Source organism: Bombina bombina, unplaced genomic scaffold (genome assembly GCF_027579735.1).
Source record: "Bombina bombina isolate aBomBom1 unplaced genomic scaffold, aBomBom1.pri scaffold_509, whole genome shotgun sequence".
In the NCBI taxonomy this organism is placed as follows: domain Eukaryota; kingdom Metazoa; phylum Chordata; class Amphibia; order Anura; family Bombinatoridae; genus Bombina; species Bombina bombina.
Window position 1 is genome coordinate 44,437 of NW_026511893.1, and position 24,699 is coordinate 69,135.

Sequence of the window (24,699 nt, forward strand, 5' to 3'; positions counted from 1 at the left end):
AGTTCATTGATTCCTCAGACAAGGGTAACTTTTCTGGGTTTCCAGATAGATTCAGTGTCCATGACTCTGTCTTTAACAGACAAGAGACGTCTAAAATTGATTTCAGCTTGTTGAAACCTTCAGTCACAATCATTCCCTTCGGTAGCCTTATGCATGGAAATTCTAGGTCTTATGACTGCTGCATCGGACGCGATCCCCTTTGCTCGTTTTCACATGCGACCTCTTCAGCTCTGTATGCTGAATCAATGGTGCAGGGATTACACAAAGATATCTCAATTAATATCTTTAAAACCGATTGTACGACACTCTCTAACGTGGTGGACAGATCACCATCGTTTAATTCAGGGGGCTTCTTTTGTGCTTCCGACCTGGACTGTAATTTCAACAGATGCAAGTCTCACAGGTTGGGGAGCTGTGTGGGGATCTCTGACGGCACAAGGAGTTTGGGAATCTCAGGAGGTGAGATTACCGATCAATATTTTGGAACTCCGTGCAATTTTCAGAGCTCTTCAGTCTTGGCCTCTTCTGAAGAGAGAATCGTTCATTTGTTTTCAGACAGACAATGTCACAACTGTGGCATACATCAATCATCAAGGAGGGACTCACAGTCCTCTGGCTATGAAAGAAGTATCTCGAATTCTGGTTTGGGCGGAATCCAGCTCCTGTCTAATCTCTGCGGTTCATATCCCAGGTATAGACAATTGGGAAGCGGATTATCTCAGTCGCCAAACGTTGCATCCGGGCGAATGGTCTCTTCACCCAGAGGTATTTCTTCAGATTGTTCAAATATGGGAGCTTCCAGAAATAGATCTGATGGCGTCTCATCTAAACAAGAAACTTCCCAGGTATCTGTCCAGATCCCGGGATCCTCAGGCGGAAGCAGTGGATGCATTATCACTTCCTTGGAAGTATCATCCTGCTTATATCTTTCCGCCTCTAGTTCTTCTTCCAAGAGTAATCTCCAAGATTCTGAAGGAATGCTCGTTTGTTCTGCTGGTAGCTCCGGCATGGCCTCACAGGTTTTGGTATGCGGATCTTGTCCGGATGGCCTTTTGCCATCCGTGGACTCTTCCGCTACGACCAGACCTTCTGTCGCAAGGTCCTTTTTTCCATCAGGATCTCAAATCCTTAAATTTAAAGGTATGGAGATTGAACGCTTGATTCTTAGTCAAAGAGTTTTCTCTGACTCTGTGATTAATACTATGTTACAGGCTCGTAAATCTGTATCCAGAGAGATATATTATAGAGTCTGGAAGACTTATATTTCTTGGTGTCTTTCTCATCATTTTTCTTGGCATTCTTTTAGAATTCCAAGAATTTTACAGTTTCTTCAGGATGGTTTAGATAAAGGTTTGTCCGCAAGTTCCTTGAAAGGACAAATCTCTGCTCTTTCTGTTCTTTTTCACAGAAAGATTGCTAATCTTCTTGATATTCATTGTTTTGTACAAGCTTTGGTTCGTATAAAACCTGTCATTAAGTCAATTTCTCCTCCTTGGAGTTTGAATTTGGTTCTAGGGGCTCTTCAAGCTCCTCCGTTTGAACCTATGCATTCATTGGACATTAAATTACTTTCTTGGAAAGTTTTGTTCCTTTTGGCAATCTCTTCAGCCAGAAGAGTTTCTGAATTATCTGCTCTTTCTTGTGAGTCTCCTTTTATGATTTTTCATCAGGATAAGGCAGTGTTGCGAACTTCTTTTGAATTTTTACCTAAAGTTGTGAATTCCAACAACATTAGAAGAGAAATTGTGGTTCCTTCATTATGTCCTAATCCTAAAAATTCTAAGGAGAAATCGTTACATTCTTTGGATGTTGTTAGAGCTTTGAAATATTATGTTGAAGCTACTAAGTCTTTCCGAAAGACTTCTAGTTTATTTGTTATCTTTTCCGGTTCTAGAAAAGGCCAGAAAGCTTCTGCCATTTCTTTGGCATCTTGGTTGAAATCTTTAATTCATCTTGCCTATGTTGAGTCGGGTAAAACTCCGCCTCAAAGGATTACAGCTCATTCTACTAGGTCAGTTTCTACTTCCTGGGCGTTTAGGAATGAAGCTTCGATTGATCAGATTTGCAAAGCAGCAACTTGGTCCTCTTTGCATACTTTTACTAAATTCTACCATTTTGATGTATTTTCTTCTTCTGAAGCAGTTTTTGGTAGAAAAGTACTTCAGGCAGCGGTTTCAGTTTGAATCTTCTGCTTATGTTTTTCATTAAACTTTATTTTGGGTGTGGATTATTTTCAGCAGGAATTGGCTGTCTTTATTTTATCCCTCCCTCTCTAGTGACTCTTGCGTGGAAAGATCCACATCTTGGGTAATCATTATCCCATACGTCACTAGCTCATGGACTCTTGCTAATTACATGAAAGAAAACATAATTTATGTAAGAACTTACCTGATAAATTCATTTCTTTCATATTAGCAAGAGTCCATGAGGCCCACCCTTTTTTGTGGTGGTTATGATTTTTGTTTAAAGCACAATTATTCCAATTCCTTATTTTATATGCTTTCGCACTTTTTTTATCACCCCACTTCTTGGCTATTCGTTAAACTGAATTGTGGGTGTGGTGAGGGGTGTATTTATAGGCATTTTGAGGTTTGGGAAACTTTGCCCCTCCTGGTAGGAATGTATATCCCATATGTCACTAGCTCATGGACTCTTGCTAATATGAAAGAAATGAATTTATCAGGTAAGTTCTTACATAAATTATGTTATTATTATTATTCCTGAGGTGAGAAATACTAGTCATGTGACCGTATAGTTATTATTATTCCTGAGGTGAGAAATACTAGTCATGTGACCTTATAGTTATTATTATTCCTGAGGTGAGAAATACTAGTCATGTGACCTTATAGTTATTATTATTCCTGAGGTGAGAAATACTAGTCATGTGACCTTATAGTTATTATTATTATTATTATTATTATTATTATTCCTGAGGTGAGAAATGCTAGTCATGTGACCTTATAGTTATTATTATTATTATTATTCCTGAGGTGAGAAATACTAGTCATGTGACCTTATAGTTATTATTATTATTCCTGAGGTGAGAAATACTACTAGTCATGTGACCTTATAGTTGTTATTATTATTATTCCTGAGGTGAGAAATACTAGTCATGTGACCTTATAGTTATTATTATTATTATTCCTGAGGTGAGAAATACTAGTCATGTGACCGTATAGTTGTTATTATTATTATTATTCCTGAGGTGAGAAATACTAGTCATGTGACCTTATAGTTATTATTATTCCTGAGGTGAGAAATACTAGTCATGTGACCTTATAGTTATTATTATTCCTGAGGTGAGAAATACTAGTCATGTGACCTTATAGTTATTATTATTATTATTATTATTATTATTATTATTATTATTCCTGAGGTGAGAAATGCTAGTCATGTGACCTTATAGTTATTATTATTATTATTATTCCTGAGGTGAGAAATACTAGTCATGTGACCTTATAGTTATTATTATTATTCCTGAGGTGAGAAATACTACTAGTCATGTGACCTTATAGTTGTTATTATTATTATTCCTGAGGTGAGAAATACTAGTCATGTGACCTTATAGTTATTATTATTATTATTCCTGAGGTGAGAAATACTAGTCATGTGACCGTATAGTTATTATTATTATTCCTGAGGTGAGAAATACTAGTCATGTGACCTTATAGTTATTATTATTATTCCTGAGGTGAGAAATACTAGTCATGTGACCTTATAGTTATTATTATTATTATTATTATTATTATTATTCCTGAGGTGAGAAATACTAGTCATATGACCTTATAGTTATTATTATTATTATTATTATTATTCCTGAGGTGAGAAATACTAGTCATATGACCTTATAGTTATTATTATTCCTGAGGTGAGAAATACTAGTCATGTGACCTTATAGTTATTATTATTCCTGAGGTGAGAAATACTAGTCATGTGACCTTATAGTTATTATTATTATTATTATTATTCCTGAGGTGAGAAATACTAGTCATGTGACCGTATAGTTATTATTATTATTCCTGAGGTGAGAAATACTAGTCATGTGACCTTATAGTTATTATTATTATTCCTGAGGTGAGAAATACTAGTCATGTGACCGTATAGTTATTATTATTCCTGAGGTGAGAAATACTAGTCATGTGACCTTATAGTTATTCCTGAGGTGAGAAATACTAGTCATGTGACCGTATAGTTATTATTATTATTATTCCTGAGGTGAGAAATACTAGTCATGTGACCTTATAGTTATTATTATTATTCCTGAGGTGAGAAATACTAGTCATGTGACCTTATAGTTATTATAATTATTCCTGAGGTGAGAAATACTAGTCATGTGACCTTATAGTTGTTATTAATATTATTATTATTATTTCTGAGGTGAGAAATACTAGTCATGTGACCTTATAGTTATTATTATTATTCCTGAGGTGAGAAATACTAGTCATGTGACCTTATAGTTATTATAATTATTCCTGAGGTGAGAAATACTAGTCATGTGACCTTATAGTTATTATTATTATTATTATTATTATTATTATTATTATTATTCCTGAGGTGAGAAATACTAGTCATGTGACCTTATAGTTATTATAATTATTCCTGAGGTGAGAAATACTAGTCATGTGACCGTATAGTTATTATTATTATTATTATTATTATTATTCCTGAGGTTAGAAATACTAGTCATGTGACCTTATAGTTATTATAATTATTCCTGAGGTGAGAAATACTAGTCATGTGACCTTATAGTTATTATTATTATTAATGCGGTGAGAAATACTAGTCATGTGACCGTATAGTTATTATTATTATTATTCCTGAGGTGAGAAATACTAGTCATGTGACCGTATAGTTATTATTATTCCTGAGGTGAGAAATACTAGTCATGTGACCTTATAGTTATTATAATTATTCCTGAGGTGAGAAATACTAGTCATGTGACCTTATAGTTATTATTCCTGAGGTGAGAAATACTAGTCATGTGACCTTATAGTTATTATTATTATTATTCCTGAGGTGAGAAATACTAGTCATGTGACCATATAGTTATTATTATTCCTGAGGTGAGAAATACTAGTCATGTGACCTTATAGTTATTATTATACTATACTTGTTAAAGCAGATAATATTTCCTTTAGTAATGTACCATTACCTGTTGCAGTTCCCTCAACATCTAAGGTGCAGAATGTTCCTGATAACATAAGAGATTTTGTTTCTGAATCCATCAAGAAGACTATGTCTGTTATTTCTCCTTCTAGTAAACATAAAAAATCTTTTAAAACTTCTCTCTCTACAGATGAATTTTTAAATGAACATCATCATTCTGATTCTGATGACTCTTCTGGTTCAGAGGATTCTGTCTCAGAGTTTGATGCTGATAAATCTTCATATTTATTTAAAATGGAATTTATTCGTTCTTTACTTAAAGAAGTACTAATTGCTTTAGAAATAGAGGATTCTGGTCCTCTTGATACTAATTCTAAACGTTTAGATAAGGTGTTTAAATCTCCTGTGGTTATTCCAGAAGTTTTTCCTGTTCCTAATGCTATTTCTGAAGTAATTTCCAGAGAATGGGATAAATTGGGTAATTGATTTACTCCTTCTAAACGTTTTAAGCAATTATATCCTGTGCCGTCTGACAGATTAGAATTTTGGGACAAAATCCCTAAAGTTGATGGGGCTATTTCTACCCTTGCTAAACGTACTACTATTCCTACGTCAGATGGTACTTCGTTTAAAGATCCTTTAGATAGGAAAATTGAATCCTTTCTAAGAAAAGCTTATCTGTGTTCAGGTAATCTTCTTAGACCTGCTATATCTTTGGCTGATGTTGCTGCAGCTTCAACTTTTTGGTTGGAGACTTTAGCGCAACAAGTAACAGATAATGATTCTCATAATATTATTATTCTTCTTCAGCATGCTAATAATTTTATCTGTGATGCCATTTTTGATATTATCAGAGTTGATGTCAGGTTTATGTCTCTAGCTATTTTAGCTAGAAGAGCTTTATGGCTTAAAACTTGGAATGCTGATATGGCTTTTAAATCAACTCTACTTTCCATTTCTTTCCAGGGTAACAAATTATTTGGTTCTCAGTTGGATTCCATTATCTCAACTGTTACTGGTGGGAAAGGAACTTTTTTACCACAGGATAAAAAATCTAAGGGTAAAAACAGGGCTAATAATAATTTTCGTTCCTTTCGTTTCAACAAAGAACAAAAGCCTGATCCTTCATCCTCAGGAGCAGTTTCAGTTTGGAAACCATCTCCAGTCTGGAATAAATCCAAGCCTTCTAGAAAGGCAAAGCCTGCTTCTAAGTCCACATGAAGGTGCGGCCCTCATTCCAGCTCAGCTGGTAGGGGGCAGGTTACATTTTTTCAATGAAATTTGGATCAATTTTGTTCACAATCTTTGGATTCAGAACATTGTTTCAGAAGGGTACAGAATTGGTTTCAAGATGAGACCTCCTCCAAAGAGATTTTTTCTTTCCCGTGTCCCAGTAAATCCAGTGAAAGCTCAAGCATTTCTGAATTGTGTTTCAGATCTAGAGTTGGCTGGAGTAATTATGCCAGTTCCAGTTCTGGAACAGGGGATGGGGTTTTATTCAAATCTCTTCATTGTACCAAAGAAGGAGAATTCCTTCAGACCAGTTCTGGATCTAAAAATATTGAATCGTTATGTAAGGATACCAACGTTCAAAATGGTAACTGTAAGGACTATCTTGCCTTTTGTTCAGCAAGGGCATTATATGTCCACAATAGATTTACAGGATGCTTATCTGCATATTCCGATTCATCCAGATCATTATCAGTTCCTGAGATTCTCTTTTCTGGACAAGCATTACCAGTTTGTGGCTCTGCCGTTTGGCCTAGCTACAGCTCCAAGAATTTTTACAAAAGTTCTCGGTGCCCTTCTGTCTGTAATCAGAGAACAGGGTATTGTGGTATTTCCTTATTTGGACGATATCTTGGTACTTTCTCAGTCTTTACATTTAGCAGAATCTCATACGAATCGACTTGTGTTGTTTCTTCAAGATCATGGTTGGAGGATCAATTTACCAAAAAGTTCATTGATTCCTCAGACAAGGGTAACTTTTCTGGGTTTCCAGATAGATTCAGTGTCCATGACTCTGTCTTTGACAGACAAGAGACGTCTAAAATTGATTTCAGCTTGTCGAAACCTTCAGTCACAATCATTCCCTTCGGTAGCCTTATGCATGGAAATTCTAGGTCTTATGACTGCTGCATCGGACGCGATCCCCTTTGCTCGTTTTCACATGCGACCTCTTCAGCTCTGTATGCTGAATCAATGGTGCAGGGATTACACAAAGATATCTCAATTAATATCTTTAAAACCGATTGTACGACACTCTCTAACGTGGTGGACAGATCACCATCGTTTAATTCAGGGGGCTTCTTTTGTGCTTCCGACCTGGACTGTAATTTCAACAGATGCAAGTCTCACAGGTTGGGGAGCTGTGTGGGGATCTCTGACGGCACAAGGAGTTTGGGAATCTCAGGAGGTGAGATTACCGATCAATATTTTGGAACTCCGTGCAATTTTCAGAGCTCTTCAGTCTTGGCCTCTTCTGAAGAGAGAATCGTTCATTTGTTTTCAGACAGACAATGTCACAACTGTGGCATACATCAATCATCAAGGAGGGACTCACAGTCCTCTGGCTATGAAAGAAGTATCTCGAATTCTGGTTTGGGCGGAATCCAGCTCCTGTCTAATCTCTGCGGTTCATATCCCAGGTATAGACAATTGGGAAGCGGATTATCTCAGTCGCCAAACGTTGCATCCGGGCGAATGGTCTCTTCACCCAGAGGTATTTCTTCAGATTGTTCAAATATGGGAGCTTCCAGAAATAGATCTGATGGCGTCTCATCTAAACAAGAAACTTCCCAGGTATCTGTCCAGATCCCGGGATCCTCAGGCGGAAGCAGTGGATGCATTATCACTTCCTTGGAAGTATCATCCTGCTTATATCTTTCCGCCTCTAGTTCTTCTTCCAAGAGTAATCTCCAAGATTCTGAAGGAATGCTCGTTTGTTCTGCTGGTAGCTCCGGCATGGCCTCACAGGTTTTGGTATGCGGATCTTGTCCGGATGGCCTCTTGCCATCCGTGGACTCTTCCGCTACGACCAGACCTTCTGTCGCAAGGTCCTTTTTTCCATCAGGATCTCAAATCCTTAAATTTAAAGGTATGGAGATTGAACGCTTGATTCTTAGTCAAAGAGGTTTCTCTGACTCTGTGATTAATACTATGTTACAGGCTCGTAAATCTGTATCCAGAGAGATATATTATAGAGTCTGGAAGACTTATATTTCTTGGTGTCTTTCTCATCATTTTTCTTGGCATTCTTTTAGAATTCCAAGAATTTTACAGTTTCTTCAGGATGGTTTAGATAAAGGTTTGTCCGCAAGTTCCTTGAAAGGACAAATCTCTGCTCTTTCTGTTCTTTTTCACAGAAAGATTGCTAATCTTCCTGATATTCATTGTTTTGTACAAGCTTTGGTTCGTATAAAACCTGTCATTAAGTCAATTTCTCCTCCTTGGAGTTTGAATTTGGTTCTAGGGGCTCTTCAAGCTCCTCCGTTTGAACCTATGCATTCATTGGACATTAAATTACTTTCTTGGAAAGTTTTGTTCCTTTTGGCAATCTCTTCAGCCAGAAGAGTTTCTGAATTATCTGCTCTTTCTTGTGAGTCTCCTTTTCTGATTTTTCATCAGGATAAGGCAGTGTTGCGAACTTCTTTTGAATTTTTACCTAAAGTTGTGAATTCCAACAACATTAGAAGAGAAATTGTGGTTCCTTCATTATGTCCTAATCCTAAAAATTCTAAGGAGAAATCGTTACATTCTTTGGATGTTGTTAGAGCTTTGAAATATTATGTTGAAGCTACTAAGTCTTTCCGAAAGACTTCTAGTTTGTTATCTTTTCCGGTTCTAGAAAAGGCCAGAAAGCTTCTGCCATTTCTTTGGCATCTTGGTTGAAATCTTTAATTCATCTTGCCTATGTTGAGTCGGGTAAAACTCCGCCTCAAAGGATTACAGCTCATTCTACTAGGTCAGTTTCTACTTCCTGGGCATTTAGGAATGAAGCTTCGATTGATCAGATTTGCAAAGCAGCAACTTGGTCCTCTTTGCATACTTTTACTAAATTCTACCATTTTGATGTATTTTCTTCTTCTGAAGCAGTTTTTGGTAGAAAAGTACTTCAGGCAGCGGTTTCAGTTTGAATCTTCTGCTTATGTTTTTCATTAAACTTTATTTTGGGTGTGGATTATTTTCAGCAGGAATTGGCTGTCTTTATTTTATCCCTCCCTCTCTAGTGACTCTTGCGTGGAAAGATCCACATCTTGGGTAATCATTATCCCATACGTCACTAGCTCATGGACTCTTGCTAATTACATGAAAACATAATTTATGTAAGAACTTACCTGATAAATTCATTTCTTTCATATTAGCAAGAGTCCATGAGGCCCACCCTTTTTTGTGGTGGTTATGATTTTTGTTTAAAGCACAATTATTCCAATTCCTTATTTTATATGCTTTCGCACTTTTTTATCACCCCACTTCTTGGCTATTCGTTAAACTGAATTGTGGGTGTGGTGAGGGGTGTATTTATAGGCATTTTGAGGTTTGGGAAACTTTGCCCCTCCTGGTAGGAATGTATATCCCATACGTCACTAGCTCATGGACTCTTGCTAATATGAAAGAAATGAATTTATCAGATAAGTTCTTACATAAATTATGTTATTATTATTATTCCTGAGGTGAGAAATACTAGTCATGTGACCATATAGTTATTATTATTATTATTCCTGAGGTGAGAAATACTAGTCATGTGACCTTATAGTTGTTATTATTCCTGAGGTGAGAAATACTAGTCATGTGACCATATAGTTATTATTATTATTATTCCTGAGGGGAGAAATACTAGTCATGTGACCTTATAGTTATTATTATTCCTGAGGTGAGAAATACTAGTCATGTGACCTTATAGTTATTATTATTCCTGAGGTGAGAAATACTAGTCATGTGACCTTATAGTTATTAATATTCCTAAAGTGAGAAATACTAGTCATGTGACCTTATAATTATTATTATTATTATTATTATTATTATTATTATTATTATTATTCCTGAGGTGAGAAATGCTAGTCATGTGACCTTATAGTTATTATTATTATTATTATTATTATTATTATTATTATTCCTGAGGTGAGAAATACTAGTCATGTGACCGTATAGTTATTATTATTATTCCTGAGGTGAGAAATACTAGTCATGTGACCTTATAGTTATTATTATTATTCCTGAAGTGAGAAATACTAGTCATGTGACCGTATAGTTATTATTTTTCCTGAGGTGAGAAATACTAGTCATGTGACCTTATAGTTATTCCTGAGGTGAGAAATACTAGTCATGTGACCGTATAGTTATTATTATTATTATTATTATTCCTGAGGTGAGAAATACTAGTCATGTGACCTTATAGTTATTATTATTATTCCTGAGGTGAGAAATACTAGTCATGTGACCTTATAGTTATTATTATTATTATTCCTGAGGTGAGAAATACTAGTCATGTGACCTTATAGTTATTATTCCTGAGGTGGGAAATACTAGTCATGTGACCTTATAGTTATTATTATTCCTGAGGTGAGAAATACTAGCCATGTAACCGTATTATTATTATTATTCCTGAGGTGAGAAATACTAGTCATGGGACCTCATAGTTATTATTATTCCTGAGGTTAGAAATACTAGTCATGTGACCTTATAGTTATTATTATTATTCCTGAGGTGAGAAATACTAGTCATGTGACCGTATAGTTATAATTATTCCTGAGGTGAGAAATACTAGTCATGTGACCGTATAGTTATTATTATTATTATTATTATTATTCCTGAGGTGAGAAATACTAGTCATGTGACCGTATAGTTATTATTATTATTTCTGAGGTGAGAAATACTAGTCATGTGACCTCATAGTTATTATTATTCCTGAGGTGAGAAATACTAGTCATGTGACCTTATAGTTATTATTATTATTCCTGAGGTGAGAAATACTAGTCATGTGACCTTATAGTTATTATTATTCCTGAGGTGAGAAATATTAGTCATGTGACCTTATAGTTATTATTATTATTATTCCTGAGATGAGAAATACTAGTCATGTGACCGTATAGTTATTATTATTATTCCTGAGGTGAGAAATACTAGTCATGTGACCTTATAGTTATTATTATTATTCCTGAGGTGAGAAATACTAGTCATGTGACCTTATAGTTATTATTATTATTCCTGAGGTGAGAAATACTAGTCATGTGACCTTATAGTTATTATTATTATTCCTGAGGTGAGAAATACTAGTCATGTGACCGTATAGTTATTATTATTATTATTATTATTATTATTATTATTCCTGAGGTGAGAAATACTAGTCATGTGACCTTATAGTTATTATTATTCCTGAGGTGAGAAATACTAGTCATGTGACCTTATAGTTATTAATATTCCTAAAGTGAGAAATACTAGTCATGTGACCTTATAGTTATTAATATTCCTAAAGTGAGAAATACTAGTCATGTGACCTTATAGTTATTATTATTATTATTATTATTATTATTATTCCTGAGGTGAGAAATACTAGTCATGTGACCTTATAGTTATTATTATTATTATTATTCATGAGGTGAGAAATACTAGTCATGTGACCGTATAGTTATTATTATTATTATTATTCCTGAGGTGAGAAATACTAGTCATGTGACCTTATAGTTATTAATATTCCTGAGGTGAGATATACTAGTCATGTGACCTTATAGTCATTATTATTCCTGAGGTGAGAAATACTAGTCATGTGACCTTATAGTTATTATTATTCCTGAGGTGAGAAATACTAGTCATGTGACCTTATAGTTATTATTATTATTATTATTATTATTATTATTCCTGAGGTGAGAAATACTAGTCATGTGACCTTATAGTTATTATTATTCCTGAGGTGAGAAATACTAGTCATGTGACCGTATAGTTATTATTATTATTATTCCTGAGGTGAGAAATACTAGTCATGTGACCTTATAGTTATTATTATTCCTTAGGTGAGATATACTAGTCATGTGACCTTATAGTTATTATTATTCCTGAGGTGAGAAATACTAGTCATGTGACCTTATAGTTATTATTATTCCTGAGGTGAGAAATACTAGTCATGTGACCTTATAGTTATTATTATTATTCCTGAGGTGAGAAATACTAGTCATGTGACCTTATAGTTATTATTATTATTGTTATTATTATTATTCCTGAGGTGAGAAATACTAGTCATGTGACCTTATAGTTATTATTATTCCTGAGGTGAGAAATACTAGTCATGTGACCGTATAGTTATTATTATTCCTGAGGTGAGAAATACTAGTCATGTGACCTTATAGTTATTAATATTCCTAAAGTGAGAAATACTAGTCATGTGACCTTATAATTATTATTATTATTATTATTATTATTATTCCTGAGGTGAGAAATACTAGTCATGTGACCGTATAGTTATTATTATTCCTGAGGTTAGAAATACTAGTCATGTGACGTATAGTTATTATTATTCCTGAGGTGAGAAATACTAGTCATGTGACCGTATAGTTATTATTATTATTCCTGAGGTGAGAAATACTAGTCATGTGACCTTATAGTTATTAATATTCCTGAGGTGAGATATACTTGTCGTGTGACCTTATAGTTATTATTATTCCTGAGGTGAGAAATACTAGTCATGTGACCTTATAGTTATTATTATTCCTGAGGTGAGAAATACTAGTCATGTGACCTTATAGTTATTATTATTCCTGAGGTGAGAAATACTAGTCATGTGACCTTATAGTTATTATTATTATTATTATTATTATTATTATTATTCCTGAGGTGAGAAATACTAGTCATGTGACCTTATAGTTATTATTATTATTATTATTATTCCTGAGGTGAGAAATACTAGTCATGTGACCTTATAGTTATTATTATTCCTGAGGTGAGAAATACTAGTCATGTGACCGTATAGTTATTATTATTATTATTCCTGAGGTGAGAAATACTAGTCATGTGACCGTATAGTTATTATTATTCCTGAGGTGAGATATACTAGTCATGTGACCTTATAGTTATTATTATTATTATTATTATTATTATTATTATTATTATTCCTGAGGTGAGAAATACTAGTCATGTGACCTTATAGTTATTATTATTCCTGAGGTGAGAAATACTAGTCATGTGACCTTATAGTTATTATTATTATTATTATTATTATTATTATTATTATTATTATTCCTGAGGTGAGAAATACTAGTCATGTGACCTTATAGTTGTTATTATTATTATTATTATTCCTGAGGTGAGAAATACTAGTCATGTGACCTTATAGTTATTATTATTCCTGAGGTGAGATATACTAGTCATGTGACCGTATAGTTATTATTATTATTGTTATTATTATTATTCCTGAGGTGAGAAATACTAGTCATGTGACCGAATAGTTATTATTATTATTCCTGAGATGAGAAATACTAGTCATGTGACCGAATAGTTATTATTATTATTCCTGAGGTGAGAAATACTAGTCATGTGACCGTATAGTTATTATTATTATTCCTGAGGTGAGAAATGCTAGTCTTGTGACCTTATAGTTATTATTATTATTATTATTATTATTATTATTATTATTATTATTATTATTCCTGAGGTGAGAAATACTAGTCATGTGACCTTATAGTTATTATTATTATTATTATTATTCCTGAGATGAGAAATACTAGTCATGTGACCTTATAGTTATTATTATTATTATTCCTGAGGTGAGAAATACTAGTCATGTGACCTTATAGTTATTATTATTCCTGAGGTGAGATATACTAGTCATGTGACCTTATTGTTATTATTATTCCTGAGGTGAGATATACTAGTCATGTGACCTTATAGTTATTATTATTCCTGAGGTGAGAAATACTAGTCATGTGACCTTATAGTTATTATTATTCCTGAGGTGAGATATACTAGTCATGTGACCTTATAGTTATTATTATTCCTGAGGTGAGAAATACTAGTCATGTGACCTTATAGTTATTATTATTATTATTATTATTATTATTATTATTATTCCTGAGATGAGAAATACTAGTCATGTGACCTTATAGTTATTATTATTTTTTTTTTTTTATTTATTTTTTTTTAGTTTTCAAAAAAGCTTTATGTATATCAAATAGTACACATAATGAATTGTAAACTCATAGCATACAATGAGAATGTCATAGTACAATATGTCATCAAAGTGATCCTTTATAATGACTGTGAGAGAACATGGAACATATAATATATTTTACAAATCGTTGGAGCAAAAAGGCTGCTTAACCAATAAAAGTAAGTGTTTCTGTGTTTCTAGACAGGGTCCACTATATAAAATCCCATTCTCTAATTCAGTGTACTTCTAAAGGACAAGAAAGAAAAGCAAAAACAAAAATATGTGATATTGGTAAAAGTTATATAGTGGCATAACTATCCAGAAAGTATACTTGGCAAGCCCTCTCAATGGAAATATTCAGGTAGGCTATAGGGAGATGATGCCCAAAGCAATAAGAAAACATATATTCTAAGGTTAGAAGGGAAAGTGATTATATCCTACAGTATCATAACTACGCAACATATAAGTGGATTCACAGCGAAAAAATTATAAGCAGAACGTTTAACTAGTTAATGATGTAGGGAGGGTACTAAGAGTAGTGGAGACATTCAAGTAAATATAATGTCAAGTAAGTGGTGGTATCTTGCCTATATAATATAAATATTACTCCGCACCCGCGGCCGCGGCCACCAGCAAGGTGCCAAGACGTATGTTTGACATAGGCGCCATAAGTATAATTGTTAATGCAATAGTCAGCCTGAAAATTTAATTATGGGAGTTGGTTGTCTCATTTTGCCACCCAACTACTTTATATACCAGGAGCTTATAAAGGAATAGTTGTAACATTAAGATTGTGAAGTGGATGAACTCCCTTGCGTTGCAGCTATAACATCCACATGTTGTGCCTGTTGGCCTACATAAATGTACATTCAAAAACCATAAAGTATCCAACAGACCAAACAGTCGTCATAAAACAAAACAGTATGCGGCAAGCAGTTCAATTGAATCACAGATACCTGTCCATAAGGAGTCCGTTGATAAATTTGCATTGCGAGCATATTGTAATATGAAGAAAATCGTTGTAAAACCTTTTAACTTTGCAATTTTAACATTAGTGAACCAAACAATAAGTAAATAAAAGACACTGTAATCATAACTTACATGTGAAAATACAAGTTTCTATAGCATAGAAGACTGGTAACTTTAGTGCGTAAGTCCCACTAGCCTGTGTCAAGCCTTATGTTTGCTTGAGTCAAAGCCGCAAAAGAATGAGGGAAATGCCGTGCAAATGTACCTTTGGTAAAAAGCCTCGCAGTCATATAAGTTATAAGACGGGTAGTTGCTGGCTTTTCATCAAGAGTTTTTTTGTCCTCAACGAACACTGTGGATGCGGGACCCGGTGGAAATAACGGAGCTGCATATTTAGAGGCTTGTAGTGAGGGAATTAAAACCTTTTCCTTCATAGCGATCCATAAGGGCACATAGTGCAGTGTTGACTCTTCTTGCGTTAAGAGGTAAGTGGTCAAAGTCTCAGGATCATCAGACAGCATACATATATATAACAGTTGCTATTTACCAGAGAATGCAACTATGCTCAGTCCCCAGGTTCTTATTATCAGCAGAGTCTGGTGGGAGGAAGTTAAGCTAACGATGCATTGTAATATGTCCCCATAAAATCATCGATACTACCACCAGGCCTATGATATTATAGTTCCATTTATCGGCGCTTCAGCCATATATTGACTGAGAGGAGTATCTTCAGACTACCCCTCTCCTGTCTTTGGGATGTGTCCTTCATTGTGAAAACAGATGTCTTGCCATAAATTGACCGGGAGTGTAGTCGGCGTATCGCCGCAGCTGCAATGTTCATCACAATTAATGCCCGGCTTTTGGTGCTGCTTTTTCAGCTGAGCCCCTATGTACCTCTGCATCAGAGCTTCCTGTGCCGGTAGATTACGTCTTCGTTGTTTGGTCCGGGTATAAGCCCTTGCTCGGTTCTTTGATCTGACATTCTGGAGGTGTTCCTCCAATACCGGTGGCCAGTATTTTTGAGACCACGGCTGTGATTCTGTGCTGCGGGTGTCTCTGGATACAATGGAAGCAGGTTGGTTGCACTTTTGACTTTTCGGTTCCCATGGTATGAGCTTGTATTTGGCGTCACTGTGATTAGTGCAGGGCTGTATTTCCAATGAGTCTGTCATGCGTGCTGTGGTCTCCTTCTCAGTATTTAAGCGCATCAGCAAATAATCATATGGAGCTCTCTCAATTAGCTTGTGCATGAGGGTGTCAAATTTTGCAAATACATCTTCATGTTGCATCCGGCAACTCTCCTCCGCCATATTTGTCACGTCTCTCCGAGTGATGCTGTCTCTAACCCTGTACAGTGACCTTAAAGCAATTTGTTGCGATAGATCAGCAGATATTCTTGGTGTCCTCTTGGTGATAGGTTGTGAAGAGGTTCAGTAAGTCAGTTTTCCTGACGGCACTGATAACCCGGCTCTTCCCGGTGGGAGGTGGATACCTATTACTAGGCCGCCGCCTTAGGCCTTAAAGTTCCCATCTGAGTCCCCAGTATCATACATACAGAAGAAAAATGAGATATGGGCTCACAGTTAGCAGGGTTGTGATGCCTTCATGAAATGTATATTTAATCTTGCTGTAAAGGAGTAATAATCGGCGGATTATTAATGATTCTGCTGGAGCTATCAGAATGTGCGTCCTATCCAGTACGCTGCACGGACACGCCCCTATAGTTATTATTATTATTCCTGAGGTGAGAAATACTAGCCATGTGACCTTATAGTTATTATTATTATTCCTGAGGTGAGAAATACTAGTCATGTGACCTTAGTTATTATTATTCCTGAGGTGAGAAATACTAGCCATATGACCTTATAGTTATTATTATTATTATTCCTGAGGTCAGAAATACTAGCCATGTGACCTTATAGTTATTATTATTATTCCTGAGGTGAGAAATACTAGCCATGTGACCTTATAGTTATTATTATTATTATTATTATTCCTGAGGTGAGAAATACTAGTCATGTGACCGTATAGTTATTATTATTATTATTATTATTATTCCTGAGGTGAGAAATACTAGTCATGTGACCTTATAGTTATTATTATTCCTGAGGTGAGAAATACTAGTCATGTGACCTTATAGTTATTATTATTCCTGAGGTGAGAAATACTAGTCATGTGACCTTATAGTTAATATTATTCCTGAGGTCAGAAATACTAGCCATGTGACCTTATAGTTATTATTATTATTCCTGAGGTGAGAAATACTAGCCATGTGACCTTATAGTTATTATTATTATTATTATTATTATTATTCCTGAGGTGAGAAATACTAGTCATGTGACCGTATAGTTATTATTATTATTATTATTATTATTATTCCTGAGGTGAGAAATACTAGTCATGTGACCTTATAGTTATTATTATTCCTGAGGTGAGAAATACTAGTCATGTGACCTTATAGTTATTATTATTCCTGAGGTGAGAAATACTAGTCATGTGACCTTATAGTTAATATTATTCCTGAGGTGAGAAATACTAGTCATGTGACCTTATAGTTATTATTATTCCTGAGGTGAGAAATACTAGTCATGTGACCTTATAGTTATTATTATTATTATTATTATTATTATTATTATTCCTGAGGTGAGAAATACTAGTCATGTGACATAGTTGTTATTATTATTATTATTATTACTATTATTCCTGCGGTGAGAAATACTAGTCATGTGACATTATAGTTATTAATATTCCTGAGGTGAGAAATACTAGTCATGTGACATAGTTATTATTATTATTATTATTACTATTATTCCTGCGGTGAGAAATACTAGTCATGTGACATTATAGTTACTAATATTCCTGAGGTGAGAAATACTAGTCATGTGACCGTATAGTTATTAATATTCCTGAGGTGAGAAATACTAGTCATGTGACCGTATAGTTATTATTATTCCTGAGGTGAGAAATACTAGTCATGTGACCTTATAGTTATTATTATTATTATTCCTGAGGTGAGAAATACTAGTCATGTGACCTTATAGTTATTATTATTATTCCTGAGGTGAGAAATACTAGTCATGTGACCTTATAGTTATTATTATTATGATTATTTTTATTATTCCTGGGGTGAGAAATACTAGTCATGTGACCTTATAGTTATTATTATTATTATTATTATTCCTGAGGTGAGAAATACTAGTCATGTGACCGTATAGTTATTATTATTCCTGAGGTGAGAAATACTAGTCATGTGACCTTATAGTTATTATTATTATTCCTGAGGTGAGAAATACTAGTCATGTGACCTTATAGTTATTATTATTATTCCTGAGGTGAGAAATACTAATCATGTGACCTTATAGTTATTATTATTATTCCTGAGGTGAGAAATACTAGTCATGTGACCTTATAGTTATTATTATTATTATTCCTGAGGTGAGAAATACTAGTCATGTGACGTATAATTATTATTATTATCATTCCTGAGGTGAGAAATACTAGTCATGTGACCGTATAGTTATTATTATTCCTGAGGTGAGAAATACTAGTCATGTGACCGTATAGTTATTATTATTATTATTATTATTATTATTATTCCTGAGGTGAGAAATACTAGTCATGTGACTGTATAGTTATTATTATTATCATTCCTGAGGTGAGAAATACTAGTCATGTGACCTTATAGTTATTATTATTCCTGAGGTGAGAAATACTAGTCATGTGACCGTATAGTTATTATTATTATTATTATTCCTGAGGTGAGAAATACTAGTCATGTGACCTTATAGTTATTATTATTCCTGAGGTGAGAAATACTAGTCATGTGACCTTATAGTTATTATTATTATTCCTGAGGTGAGAAATACTAGTCATGTGACCATATAGTTATTATTATTCCTGAGGTGAGAAATACTAGTCATGTGACCTTATAGTTGTTATTATTATTATTATTATTATTATTATTATTCCTGAGGTGAGAAATACTAGTCATGTGACCGTATAGTTATTATTATTCCTGATGTGAGAAATACTAGTCATGTGACCGTATAGTTATTATTATTATTATTATTATTATTATTATTATTATTATTAGTATTTGTGACAGACCCTTCGGTCAGGACTGAAAGTGTTAACTTTATTTTCTAAACACAAGTGGCTGGCTCCAGCTATAATCTAATTAATGTTAAGCATTCTATTGTTTGATCACCTCCAGAGAGAAAACGCCTAAGTGATAAGAAGAGCCAAGAGTGTCTTGTGGTTGAAGTGTTTAAGTAATATAATTCTATTGTATCATGTCAAGGGCGCTTCTCCCTTTTATCTAATGTACAACATTCTTTCAACCCCATCTGGGGGGGTCAAAACCTGTATAAATACTAGGCATCTAGCCTTTAATAAATCTCATTCTGTTTTAAACCTGAAATGTGGAGCTTGGTCTCATGTTTGAGGGGAAACTGATCGGGGTTGTGAATTGCTGATTGTCTATGCAGGACGTTGTCATCTGGTATTAACCTTGGTATCCTGTTGGTACCGTAACATTGGTGGCAAGCAACGGGAGAATCCTTATCGCCCAAAGGAGCAACTACGGATCCAGACGGAATGGGAACACCGTATGAAAGGCTAAAACGAGCTACCCTTAAAGACCTGCTAGAGCAACGGGGCCAACAAACCAGTAATCTCAGGAAGAGGGAGATTATTGCAAGACTGACCGAGATGGACGGAGTATCAGGGCACGAAGGAACCAATGAGCCCAGCATGTCAGACAGAACCCCCGAAGAAGCAAGCTTTGACCGGGCGGTCAAAATAAGACTGGCACACTATGGCCCCAACCCATCTGCGGAAATTATCGACCGGGTCATAGCAGCTGTGGAGGCCAACCTACTTCGCCAAAGCGGCGCTGCAGCAGTCCAAGTCACCGCAACCCCAGTGGAAAAGAGAAAAGTGCATTTTACCGCTTTTAAAAACTTCCTGGAAACAGAAGGAGAGATTGATGGGTACCTTGCGGATTTTGAGAGACAATGTGCACTACACCAGGTACCCGCCGAGGACTGGGTCACGATATTGTCCGGAAAATTATCCGGCCGGGCCAGTGAGGCTTTTCGGGCCATTCCAGATGAGGAAGTTGGGGATTATAATACTGTGAAAGAGGCTCTGCTCTCCAGGTATGCGGTTACACCGGAGGCATACCGGAGACGGTTCAGAGACACTGTTAAATTGGCTGGCGATTCCTACGTTGAGTGGGCATGTAAGGTGCACCGCACAGCATCGCACTGGATGGCGGGGTGCCAAGCCGTATCTGGGGAAGAGGTGCTGCAGCTATTCCTGTTGGAACATTGCTTTGACAAGTTATCAGCAGGAGTTAGAGAGTGGGTTCGGGACCGTAAACCCTCCACCCTGCATGAAGCTGCTCGCTTGGCAGATGAGTATACGGATGCCCGCAAACTGGACACTGCTACCACTAAGCCCCCTGCTAAAGTGGAGTACAGACCCCCGGCCACCCCAGCAGCTGCCATTTACCAACCCCCGGCGCACCGCTATGCCACACAGCCTCCGGTCACAAACTACCCTCAGACAGCCCGGTTCACCTCACGGGATTACTGCTTTGGATGTAAGCAAATAGGACACAAAAGGTCGGAGTGTCCCCTCAACACAGCAAACCCAGCACAGTCCTGGAGGAGACCCGCCGGCGGAATCCCACGTAACCCTCAGCCTGCTGCCCACTGCGTAGAGGAACAAGAATGCTGGGGCATCCTACATGAAGCAGACCACCGGGATAACTGGCAACAGTACCGGCAACTGGTTAAAGTGAATGGGAAGGAGGTCAGTGGTCTACGGGATACTGGTGCTACTATGACCTTGCTTCAAAAGAACCTGTTGTCTGAGAAACAGCACACTGGAGACACTGTGGCTGTGAGAGTGGCAGGGGGCACTGTGTTCCGCCTACCTGTTGCCCGGGTACATTTGGATTGGGGAGTGGGCGCTAGACATGTGAATGTGGGGGTCATGAAGGATTTACCAGCTGATGTTCTCCTTGGAAATGACTTGGCCCCCCTTGTTTTGGCCTACGCTCCCATGGGTCCCGTTGATGTTAACCCAGTGACTACACGTGCCCAGGCCCGTGTCACCGAGACCGACCCACCTGCTGCTGAGACCCAGGTAAGACTCTCTTCCCCGACTTATACCCTAGACCAGACCCCCTTGAGTTGGGATACCCCAGAGACGTACGGGAGGGAAACCCGGGAGGATCCGACCCTTCAGAAGTACAGGGCTAGGGCAGACACTGGAGAAGAGGGAGTAGATGGGGAACGTTATGAGTGGGTGGGGGATAGGCTATATAGAATCCCCAAACCTGCCCTGAAAAGTACTGCCCTTCCACAAAATCGGCAGCTGGTAGTGCCTGCGAAATACCGGCAAGAGATTCTGCAGATTGGGCACAATGTACCGTTAGCTGGACATCTAGGGTCCCGCCGCACCGCTCATAGGATCACCCAGAATTTCTTCTGGCCCAATTTTAACCGAGATGTGCGGGTATATTGTAGTACTTGTGACACCTGTCAACGGGTGGGTAAGCGGGGGGACCACCCCAAAGCTAGGCTTATGTCTATGCCTGTCATTGGGGAACCCTTTTCCCGCATAGCCGTTGACATTGTGGGTCCACTTGCCAGGGCTAGTCCATCAGGTAAGAAGTATATTCTCACTGTGGTGGACTATGCCACTCGTTACCCAGAGGCAGTAGCACTGTCGAATATAGAGGCAGAGACAGTCGCTGATGCCCTAGTTAAGGTTTTTACTAGGGTCGGGTTCCCTAAGGAGATTCTCTCTGATCAGGGGACCCAGTTTACCGCTGTGCTCACCCAGCAGCTGTGGAAGGTGTGCGGCATTAAACCGTTGCTCAGTTCGCCTGATCACCCCCAGACTAACGGTCTCTGCGAGCGCTTTAATGGCACCCTCAAGCAGATGCTGAGGACCTTCACGGACACTTGCAGAGACTGGGAACGATTCCTGCCTCATCTGCTATTTGCGTACAGGGAGGTGCCCCAGGAATCCACTGGGTTCTCTCCCTTTGAGTTACTCTATGGGAGAAGAGTCCGCGGCCCCCTGGATCTCATTAGAGGACACTGGGAGGGAGAGATAGAGCAGGAGGGAACCCCATCGTACCATATGTTCTGGAACTCCGGGACCGCATGGAGAAACTGTCTCTGATGGTAAGAGGGAATCTCCAGGTGGCCCAGGAAAGACAGAAGGGGTGGTACGATCAGGGTGCCCGGCAGCGGGTCTTCCAGGTTGGACAGAAGGTTTTGGTGCTCAAGCCTGTGAAGGCCAACAAGATGCAAGCATCTTGGCAGGGCCCGTATAAAGTGTTATCCCGGGTGTGTGATACTACCTATGTTATAGCCAGCTGTGCAGATGAGAGGATCCAGCGATCCTTTCATGTGAACATGCTGAAGGAGTATCAGGAGAGGCCAGAGGACGTAGCCGCAGTATGTGCCCCTGCTGCAGACGACCCAGAGAACTTACCCCTACCCGACTTAGAGAAGGACCCCCAGACTGACCTCACTAGTCTTGTGCAGCTAGGGGACCGGTTGAACCCTACCGAGAGGGTACAGGCAAGACAGCTCCTGTGGGAGAAGCAGGCGACGTTCTCCCAAGAGCCCGGCTACACTACCCTAGCTGTACATAAAGTAGAGACTCCCGGACAGAATCCCCTGCGACAGCCTCCCTACCGTATACCCGAAGCAGTCCGAGAAGCAATGTGGAAGGAGATACAGGAGATGGCCCGGCTGGGAGTGATCGAGCCCTCCGATAGTCCTTGGGCTTCCCCTGTAGTCCTGGTACCTAAGAAGGATGGAACCACCCGGTTCTGTGTGGACTACAGGCGGCTCAACGAGAGGACCACCACTGACGCCTACCCGATGCCCCGGGTAGACGAATTACTAGACCGTATTGCTAGGGGGCGCTATCTGACAACCATAGACCTGTGTAAAGGCTATTGGCAGATTCCCCTGGCCGAGGATGCTATCCCCAAGTTGGCCTTCGTCACCCCATTCGGCTTGTACCAGTTTAAGGTCATGCCCTCTGGGATGAAGAATGCTCCGGCTACCTTCCAGCGTATGGTGGATAGACTCCTTGATGGCTTCCAGGAATTTGCTTGTGCATACCTGGACGACATTGCGGTTTACAGTGGGTCCTGGGAAGAACACCTTACCCATGTAGGGCTGGTTCTGGACAAGATTCGGGCCGCTGGCCTGACCTTGAAACCGGACAAGTGCCATCTAGGTATGGCTGAAGTACAGTACTTGGGGCACCGAGTGGGGTGTGGGAGCCAGAGACCGGAGCCAGCCAAGGTAGAGGCTGTGGCTAACTGGCCCACACCTATCACTAAGACCCAAGTACTAGCCTTCCTGGGGACGGCCGGGTATTACCGACGTTTTGTCCCCGACTACAGTACTATCGCCAAGCCCCTGACTGACCTGACTAAAAAGAACCTCCCCAAACAGGTCCTGTGGTCTCCAGCTTGTGAAGCCGCGTTTCAGGCACTGAAGCAGGCCCTTGTGAATGCCCCTGTCTTGGCTGCCCCAGTCCCTAACCAACGTTTTCTCATTCATACAGATGCTTCCATGTATGGACTGGGGGCTGCACTGAGTCAAGTCGGGGAGAATGGAGGAGAGCATCCTGTCGCATACCTAAGCAGAAAGTTATTACCTCGGGAAGTAAGTTATGCGGCAGTAGAGAAAGAATGTTTAGCCCTGGTCTGGGCACTGAAGAAGTTGAACCCTTATCTATATGGACAGGAATTTTCCCTCATAACGGACCACAATCCCTTAGTCTGGCTCAACCGGGTCTCAGGAGACAATGGTAGATTGCTGAGGTGGAGTTTAGCCCTCCAGCCCTATAACTTCACCATCAGCTACCGGCCCGGTAAGCTAAACGGGAATGCAGATGGATTGTCCCGGCAAACTGATATGCCTACCACCACCCAGTCCGGTCATCCCCAAGTTGACCCGCCAAAGGGTCAAGCCGGGTCTGCCGGAGTGTTCCACAAGGGGGGAGCTATGTGACAGACCCTTCGGTCAGGACTGAAAGTGTTAACTTTATTTTCTAAACACAAGTGGCTGGCTCCAGCTATAATCTAATTAATGTTAAGCATTCTATTGTTTGATCACCTCCAGAGAGAAAACGCCTAAGTGATAAGAAGAGCCAAGAGTGTCTTGTGGTTGAAGTGTTTAAGTAATATAATTCTATTGTATCATGTCAAGGGCGCTTCTCCCTTTTATCTAATGTACAACATTCTTTCAACCCCATCTGGGGGGGTCAAAACCTGTATAAATACTAGGCATCTAGCCTTTAATAAATCTCATTCTGTTTTAAACCTGAAATGTGGAGCTTGGTCTCATGTTTGAGGGGAAACTGATCGGGGTTGTGAATTGCTGATTGTCTATGCAGGACGTTGTCATCTGGTATTAACCTTGGTATCCTGTTGGTACCGT